Source organism: Andrena cerasifolii, chromosome 6, assembly GCF_050908995.1.
Source record: "Andrena cerasifolii isolate SP2316 chromosome 6, iyAndCera1_principal, whole genome shotgun sequence".
Classification (NCBI taxonomy): domain Eukaryota; kingdom Metazoa; phylum Arthropoda; class Insecta; order Hymenoptera; family Andrenidae; genus Andrena; species Andrena cerasifolii.
In genome coordinates, this window is record NC_135123.1 from 9,488,802 (window position 1) to 9,498,678 (window position 9,877).

General features: G+C 45.7%; 1 protein-coding gene across 1 annotated transcript in view; it reads right to left on the reverse strand.

Annotated features, from left to right (window-relative positions):
• LOC143369928 (uncharacterized) overlaps positions 1 to 9,877 on the reverse strand; it is a 119,948-nt gene that overhangs the window by 22,292 nt on the left and 87,779 nt on the right. The gene's annotated exons all lie outside the window — the stretch shown is intronic.

The following is a 9,877-nucleotide window of genomic DNA, read 5'->3' on the forward strand; positions in this document are numbered from 1 at the left end:
GCCAGTATTAACAGTTGAATGTTGCCAATTGTTTGAAATGGTGCGTCTCTCCCGAAATGACCGTAGGTGCATCGTCCTGGAAACTAACTGCAGCAAGTAATAGTATTTCTGCAATGCGGGGGAATCTTGTACGCAAAATAGATACAACGAACACGCCCGGGACTACGGAGCTTCAACTTTCCACTCCACGTATGCCCCGGGCAGCGTCGAGTTTAAATTAACGTTGCGCGATGACTCCATTAAACTTGCTGGAAATAGAAGAACCTTCGGTCTCTGGGATTAAATGAATTACTGGGTTCCAAGTGCTACACCGTTTCCTATTCTACAGTCTCGCGGCCCCCGTTCACCTTTTATTCTATCCACGTTGCCAAGGATTGCACCAATATCTCGCGAGATGGCGTTTCGAACGATCCCCCTTTCTCGCGAGTCCTCGCTCAGCTACCGGTTCCTATATATGTATACAAGTTTCGACTACTGTTTCGTCGGCTTGTTAAAAGCCTTGCTGATGAGTTCACTAGTAGGTAGTATAGTTTTTATTTTTTATTTTATTTTTAGTCTAGGCTTAAGATTGAGTTCGGGGTTTTCACCTTTCCTTCTGAGTTGATTGGTCTCTTTTCCCCCTAGTTTCAAATAGTATCAAATGCGGAGATACTAAAATGTGCAAATCCTTGGTTAGGAATAACAGTACCTGTTAGCTTTATCACCAAAGATGCCTCAGCGAATAATGACTACTAAGAGTTTCCATTAAGTAGAACAATTAGTATTTTTTTTATTAATAAGATTTTAAGGCATTTTTCTTATGTTTTTTATAGCCTTATAATTAAAACGACTGTACAATATACCTGATAATAAACATATTTAAAAAAAAAACTAGCAGGTCAAGATGAAATGCATGCCAACTCCACACCAACGTTTACCAGGTTCGAGGGAAAAGGGGAAAAAGCGGGAAAAAGTGGTGGTAGGGGTAAAATGTGACGTCGTAGTGAAATATATATTTCCCTCGGAGGGAATTTCTCCTAGCAACGCTGCTCCACGCTCTCTTTCCTCCTGAGGACAATTTGAATTCGATGAACACTACTTAATTCCCACAGAGAGAATGGTCCACTTCCTCCCCGGTCCCGTAGCCCCTGAAGTTAACCTCTACCCCATCTCTACCCTTCCGACGATCAAGCTCGGCGGGCGGTCGCCTCCCGCAGCCTAATTACTCGAGAAGACGTGTTCCCATCGAAAGGAAAGCGAAACGCCGACCGACGATCGAGAGTTGCTTTGGCTTCCTATCGCATGTGCACTCCACGCAGAGAGTCACATCGTACAGGACGGCTTGATTACGATACCGGTTCATTGTGGGGCTTCAAGGGCTCATCACAGACGTATGGGACAGAGATCGAGGCTACGTCGATGGGCACACCACCACCGGTGGGGTGACCAGGGGGCTGGGAGGGCAAATGGATCGGGGAGCACAATGCACGCCATTTGCAGGCATTGGGGTTCTCGTTCCTAATCAGAATACCAGTTTGCCTGGCTAATAGCTCGACTGAAATCTGGCCACCTTGCCCGCTGCTCCTTCCCTCTGCCGGTCGCGTAACTCGATAGTCGGACGATTTTGCCCCGCGAATCGATTCCTCGGGGGGCGCGGACATCGTGGGCGGTGGTTGATCCACCCTGCGTCGGAATCGAGTTTCATTCTCCAGCGTAAGGTGTCGTGGATACTTCCTTCCGTTTGCAGCTCGAAGGGAATTTATTGGTAATGGACCATTGGTGTGTAATGGGCTATACAGGATGTCTTAATAGATTTATTTTTAAAGGAAAGCGTGAAATCGCGCTTGGGGTATTTGGTTGGTACCACTGGGATACTCTGGCACAGTGTTTCCCAAGCTCTGTTTTAGTCACGACGTTCTTTTATAATATTCAAATAATCTGCACCGCTCCCATGTAAGGTAAGGTAAATTTAACAAGTCAAGAAAACACATTAAAAACAGGTGTTCCAGAATATAATTCCAACTTAATAGTATTTAATCATATTAATTCATAAATTAAATACACTTAAAGATATTTAATTATCTTATTTAGTGTCATGGTCCCACAAGTTGTGAAGCACTTCTCTGGCAACCCCCTTGTATGTGCATACGAATATTAAGATCCAATTCATCCTGTTTCTTTTCACCACTACTTATAACAGAACACTTTGGATCCCTCTTTCTACTTTACAATAACACGAGAAGCTAAAAAAATATTCTTCGCTTCCACTCCGCAGTAACTCTAAAATAAAAATAGAGCAATCGCGTGAACATAATCTCCCCCACTGGCAGATACTCGCGGGGGGATGTGCCCGAGGAGTCGTTGGTGCGCGTGGATTCTTGAGGAGTGAAATCGGGCGGCGGCCGTTGTAATTCAATATCACCTGTCCGTCGTTAGGTTTAACGACAGGATTCGGTATCGGAAACCGATACTCGGCCCCCGTAGTATTACGAATTCACCGGGTTGCATCTGTTACGTCAAATTACGAAAGTTGCCAGCCGTCCCCCTTTCCCCGTGGGAGAAGCCCCTCCGTGCAGCGTCTCGCGGCTGACTAATGACTGACATCAACTACTTCGCAGCGCAGCCAGCGCGGCCCGACGCTTATATCCCTGCGGTCCGCCGTGGGTCTGACGAATTACGGGCCTTTGTCACTGCTCGGGAGCAGTCGCCCATCCCTCTCGCACAGACACCGGCCCCCGCAAAAACAGAGGGACTTTCTGGGGCGTAGCAATTAATAATTCTCTGCTTCTCCGATCTCTTTGTCTCTCCAGCTCTCCCAGATCTTCGGGCGCCCGTTTCCTCCGGATCGGCGTCTCAGCATCCACTCCTGCCGTCTGAAATATCAGCGCTCGCGTCGCAACCTGCACGCGGAGGCTCGTGTTAACACTAAACCCACCAGGTTTTTAAACCGTGACAGGTTTTAAAATTCGATTCAAATTTCTCCATTCATTTTTGCTACTTTAATTCATTAATCAATTTTTCTTTCTTTCTCGTCCCTTTTGTTTCATTTTTTCGACAAGGAACGCGTGCAATCTCCCTTATCTAACGCAACCGGTCGACGAATTAACGCCCTTTTATAAAATCACTTATCAGAAGACAGTATAATTCTGAAAGCTTCAGAGATAATATCGAAGTGAACAGATCTTACTCAGTAATTAGTTTCACATATTATTAGTACTGTTTTATTTTATTTCCGAGTTTTATCCCCAACTACGTCAAGTAATTCAGCGAGAAAGTTAGCGAAAGAAATAAATAACATAGGTAAACGAAGTGTTCGGAAATCAGCGAAGGGGTAAATTCTGAACATGGAAAAAAAAGATTATATATTTCTTATTTGTATATTAAAAGTAAGAATGAAATTAAATAATATTTCTATTACCATCTCAAAGTTCCTATGCAGTTCGCTAAAATATGACCTTTATTTCCTTACCGGTCATTTGTGCTAACGCGGATCTACCTGTTTCTTCTAATTCTTCAATTTTTCATTCTCCTTTCCTGGAAGCAGGCTGTCTTCGATAAATCCACGGCAGGTGAGCCAGCTTCCCACGGTCTTTCCCCGCGGGCTAATATTTTATTACGCAGTAAAATATGCACTCCTCGCGGCACAGCCAGTGCTTTTCCATTTATCGCGCGGACGATCACGAGCCCCGCGAGATCGGGCTGCTTAAATCACGAGGCCCGCAGTCGCCTCCTCCGGCCGCGTAGCTTCCAGGGATCCCGCGGATCGATTTCTATCGGGGCTCCTGGATATTCGAGGGCTTCCTTGTACGTTCGAGTGACTTCACTGAATCGCTCGCTAGGTATGTACTAATATGGTCGTCCATCTTTTCCGCAGGCTTCGCGGAAGCAGCTCCTCCGAGGATCCATTCGCGAAAGGGATGCACCGAGCCACGGGGGAAGCCAGCAGACGGTAGCCTGCGATCAGCTGCCTATCAAGCCGAGTGCTTTTTGCGGCTTCTCGCTGAATAGGGAAAGAAAGTCATTCCGTGCAGCGTTTGAACGCGAAACGTCTGCGCGACCGTTTGCCTCTCGATCTCCCCCAGTTGCAACCCGATTCCTGGTTTCCCATGGCCTCAATGGCGCCGTGTTTCGCCAACCCCATTCATCCACCTTGCTTTTGCACGCGGCGGATTTTTAGCCACGTTCGCGGGGATTAATTTGGGTCGAGAATGGTAAGTAGTAACAGGTCTGAGTGGATTCCGAAAGGGGTGAGGGTCAATGAGAAGCAGGTAGCTTACACGCAAAAGTTGTTAGCGATGTTCTAACAAATTGCAACGCGACAGTGAAATTAAAATCATGCGGAGGGAAGCAGGAACTGAGCAGCTGAACTGGTAAACGCTGCGAGTGCTAGAATAATTTATTTTAATTTCTACGGCTGCTTGAGAAGAAAGTACTGAAAGCTCTCACTTCGACCTGTTTATAATTGTAGAGTGGTTGTAGAAAACACTGTAAGTGCCGGAATTAAATTTCTTTCATCGGAAAATGTTCTACTTCCCAATTGTAATACTATAGTTTAGAATTTGACGTTCTGACCTTACAGTGTTTTCTACAAGGAGTCTTCGATTCTTTTTCGTGAATTTCAACTATGTATTTTAAAGCAAAAAGTAGGAGATTTGTGACGCATTTGGGTTATTCTGTACTTAAAGCTATCTAGCAATCGAAACAAATGAAATTTCGTGAATAATTTAAAGCCAAGGAAGTTTGTTCTCTCTCCTGAAAAATTTGATTTCTGGCACTCACGGTGTTTTTCTACAAAGACTCTTCGATTATAGAACACGAAGGAGCTTTGTGCCGCTTTTAAGAAGGAAGACGACGAGTAAGCTCGCGTGCTGTATTAAAATTAGCGTTCCCGCATACATATCCAACGCGAACGAGCACCCTCTTTGAATAATCGCCCCGCGAACCCTCCCCTCGTCTCGCACCCCTTCCCGAAAAGCGTCGCCTTAACGTGTCACGTGGAAATTCCACGTTGCCGCGGACACGGAGCGGACGGAGAGGATTAAAGCCCGTTCGTTTATCGGGGGAAGCACGCTGGCGGCTGAAAGAGAATTCAGAGATCATTTCTCGTTTGAAACGTCCAAACACGCCGGCGGCAGCGGACGCGCGAGCGAGCCCCGCCGAGGATCGAAGCGGGAAATAAAAACAGTTCGAGGGGGGAAAAAAAATGGAAATAAAGCGCGAGCTGCGGAATGGATAAACGACCAGGCGATGCTCAAGCTTCGACTGGGGCGTCTGGGAGTGGAAACAACCCCTGTGGGCGCGAGCCAGTGCTCGTTTTCAAAAGAATGCACAACGCTTGCACAGTCTATCGTTCCCCGCGCATCGAACACCACCTTTGCTGTTCCGAACGGAATCGAGCGCGTCTCCAGCAAAGCTCACACCTATTTTCTTCTTCGCTGCGAGTGGATACGTACAATGTACGAGCTGGGAGAGTGGTATGTAAAGAGAATTCGCAGAGGCGAATTAATATCTATTGCCTCGCAAACATTCCCTCCTCACCTCTTCCAAGCAAACCAACCAGTGAATGACCGAATTGTTGAATCTACGGACCATTGAGATTAATACTTTAATATATTTATGTATAACAAAACAACTGTTGCAATTGCATTTAAATTTATTCCTCTTGAAATTTCTATAAAAATAATTACTTACTCTTACCGTAATTTAAAATAAAAAAAACAATTATAAAATGCAAAACGTGCAGAAGCCCAGTAAATGACCGCGTACTTTTAATAAGAATTGCACTTATTAATGTTCGCTTAATACGCGTAACGTGTGTTTGAATTTATAATTGACATTTCTTTGCCTAATGGTAATTCACCGGTATGCGGTCAATTACTGGTTGGTTTAGCCTATTTTTTGTTTCGAGATATTTGGATTGTTGAGGGTTGGGAAATGTTGCGATTACATGCGGCAATTGCAGTTGCGCAAGATGTGATGTAATTGAAATTACGTCGCATTTCGCGCAACTACAATCTGCAGAAAGTAATGCGTAATTCAACTACGCAATTAAATTTTAATCGTAATTTGTGATTGAAATTACATCACAATTTGCGCAACTATGTAAAGCACCGATATGAGGGAAGCGTTGGAGTAGTTTGAAGGTGGTCCGAGGATGGTGTAAGAGTGAATTGGAAATACCACGTATGCAACATAAGGACACTACGATTAATACACGAAAAATATACAAAGCATATCGTCGATGATAGTGGAAAACCGCGTATGAACTGTTTGTAAATACCGCGGTTCTGCATTTTACCGATTTTACAGGAGGAAGAAAAAACTTAATATTTCAGCCATTTTAAGGGGGTTTTCTTTGACTGAACTTTTCTGGGACAGTTTTGGCAGTCCTTGTAATAAATACTAACACCAATTCATCATAAAAATGCTTGATTTCTGTGTAAAGTCATTTTCACGCACCAAACGTGCCGTCCTTCACCTGATTTCTCTGTAAATGCACGATTTTACCGCCAACTTGCTATGAGAGACAGATTCACGGTATCCTTGAACCTGCTGGTTCCGTTGGTAAAAAGACGGCTTCCTATTGGCTATTTCATATGGCATATCTTTTAAAAAAAAGTGAAACAGTGCTCGGCAACCGTGGGCACGAAATCTCAATTTTGCTACTTTTGCAGATACGCGGTATTTACAAACTGCTCATACGCGGTTTTGCACTATCATCGACGATATAAGAAGACTGAACATTATCCTTGGGTGTACGAGACTTCCCTGTCCGAAGACAGATAAAGCGATTTATACAAGAGAATTGTTCAATAAAGAATCCCATATCCCTGATGATCGTAGACGGATGTCAAAGACACGACTGCGACGCGCACGAGGAAGGCATGAAGCAGAGAAGAGGGTAGAACAGCAGAAGATGAAAGGGGGCGACAGCCCCTACAAACGCGTGTACGCAGCTTTGTGCTTCGGGGGAATGGGCGGCGGATTTTCGCGTGCCAGATGCTCGCAACTGCGCACAATTTGCGACGCCAGCGTGTGCTCGACGCTTTTTCACTACCAGCAACGGCCAACCGACTGGAGAGCGCGTGATTCTCAATAGAAACGTACCCACAGTCTACCCACCACCCTTCCTGCTTGTCTTGTCCTTTCTTTGTCGATCGCGCCGACTCTTTGTCCTCGATCTTCCCTTGGAAAATGAGTTCTTCCCATTTCCAATCGGCCCCGCGATGTGCAAGAATCGCGTCGACCCAAGGACTTGCTAAAACTTTAATAAACAACAAAAGGACACGAACAAAAATCGTGTATCACCTTGAAGAGAATAGATTTACGTCTATGTGATATGGTGGAGGTCTGTGTGCGATGTGGAAGAGGTTTAGAATTGATATGGCAGAAGTGTAGAATGTTTTCGTAAGTACCAACTGTGGGAATAGCGAAGAAACGCTGTAGCGAAGAACTTTAAAACTACCGTGGAAGTGGTCTGTGTATAGCACGGAACTGCTTCAGGAATGTTGCAGAACTGCTGTAAGAATACCCTGTCGCCAACATGGGACGCTGTGAGAACGAACTTGTAGCACGACCTCCAATCTCCCAGATATACCGTATCGTAGCATACTGTCTGTATCCCCAACAAAGCTGCGAACCAGTAGTACGAGAGTACCACGAGAGCGGCGCAGAAGTGGTGGAAGCGTAGCGCAGAAATGCTGTGGGACTATTCCATAAACGGCATAGAAAGCTTGGCAGCATAATCCGAGATTAAGGTAGCGAGAGCATAGGAATACCGCAGTGATAGCAGAGAAGTGTTATATATAGAAATAGAACTCGTGTGCCCCGAGAAGGCACGCATTATCCTAAAACCCGCGAACCTCGCTGGAACTCCTGCGATTGTTCCCGGGGAACAACAGGGCCCGCGGAAAGAATGGGGATCCTCCGCGGCGCTCGCGATTCATATTAAATAAACCACGGCTGTATTTAAGCGGGACGCGAAACGTAGCCGTTTTGTCCCGGTAATGGTGCAGCGGGGGTGCTTTTGTGCGCGCGTAAGAATGAGCACCGACTTCAATTCCTTCCTTTTGCCTTTCAGCTCTCAGCCAGCGACCTCCCGGCTCGACTTATAGGTTCCCTCGGATGGGAGGCGGCCCCCCCCCCCCCTTGGTCTTTTTCGTATCGCGAAATACGACGATCGCGGCCGACGCGACGAGTGGCTTCGTTTCCTCTCGAGTTCCCGATTCATGCGCCTCGTTATGCAGAGAAAAACCAGAAGCCAGCGCGCCTCGTGTCGCGATCGACGCTGCAATTCAACGCGGGCGAGGTTCAGCGACTCATCTCGCAGCTGGCTGAACGGCGTCTGCAGAATTTCCAGCGCGTAGGTGTTTATAGCGCGACGCCATTTCGGTGTTGCGCCTTGGGGGATGATTTAGGGTGTCGGGGAACCCTGGGTTATGAACTGTGTCTGCTGGTGGGAGGATGTCACGAGTAGTTTCTATGGAGAGAAGCAACGTTGCTCTGTAGTGCTCGCCAGCGCCACCAGAGGTCTAAGCTTCCTAACTTTTTCTCGCGAGTCCTTAGTTCAAGTCTCGTTCGTATATATACAAGTTCCAGGTTTATTACTCTCGGTCCCCATGCGTCTGTGGCAGGGCCCCTATTGTAAATATGGGCCCCTAATCTCTCCACCTAGCAGATAAGACACCTCCCCTGTTAGCTAAACAAGTTAGTATAACCTAAAATTATAATCCAGACTTAAATAATGAAACCTAAGGTAACAAAACATTAGAGTATAGCAATGTAAATTATTCTTAAGCTTATTTATTAACACAAATCCAGAGAAGTGTCCTTTTCTCCCTAACCTTAAAAGCCTACTTAAATTAATTCGGGAGCATAAATTAAACAAAAATAAATATCGTGAGAATTTATGTAAAAATTGCAATCGAGCAAAGTAAATTGCAACCACCCGATAAGGACCCTCCCCCCAAAAAGCGATTTAAATCTATAAGAGCCATGATAAGAAAAAGGATTTTGGAAAAAAGGGCAGGTCTTCTCGGTTAGGTAGCCTTTTCTCGTCCATGAACAGCGGCGCCGGACGTAACACTCCCCCGCTTTAAATTCAAAAGAGATGTGCGGAGAAGATCCTCCACCCTCGAAATCGCCATCGCGAGGACAGCTTAGGAACCCTCTCGGCAGCTTGACAGCGGTGTTTTAATATTCGGGAATGACGGTGGAGGAGGAGGAAGAGTTCGCGAGCACGGCAGAAGGGCGGAGGAAAAGGGATGAACGCGCGGAAGGGGGCGGCTGCAGAAGAATTTACGAAAGCCAGAAGTGGATGGTGGTCTGGTTTGACCCAAATGCTCGGTCGGTTGGCTTTCAGCCAGTTCCCTGTGTCTGCACACTTGGCATCGAGGCCTTTACTTATATTTCTCCGAGGCGGGACAGGGAGCCGGGACGATATAAATTTTCAACCCCGATACATTAATCCAGCGCCAATTGGTTGCGACTTCTCGCTGCGGAGCTGTCCGGGGAACTCCTGGAATGTTTTTGCACGCAGGAGAGGGAGATTCGCTTAAATGCTCTTCGAGAATTCATGGTGGAAAAGAATGTTACAGAAGGGGCGTAATATTTCATCTTTGGAAAGGTTGAGAATGGTATATTTCGTGAATAAATATTATAATGGAAATTAATTAATATGTTTTAAATTCCCTCCCCAGTATCTCACGCTTCTACCTAATAATTTGATCACAGTCAGTAGACTCGGTAAATGAAGAAATAGCAATTTTCAGCAGCATTTTGTTTTGCAGGCCTTGTTGCCAGTGAAGTCATAATTTTTAGCTTCTGATATTTTTCAAAATGCTTTCATTAGGAGACACAATTAATTTTCCATTCAATTTTAATCAGTGTTGCACACGGA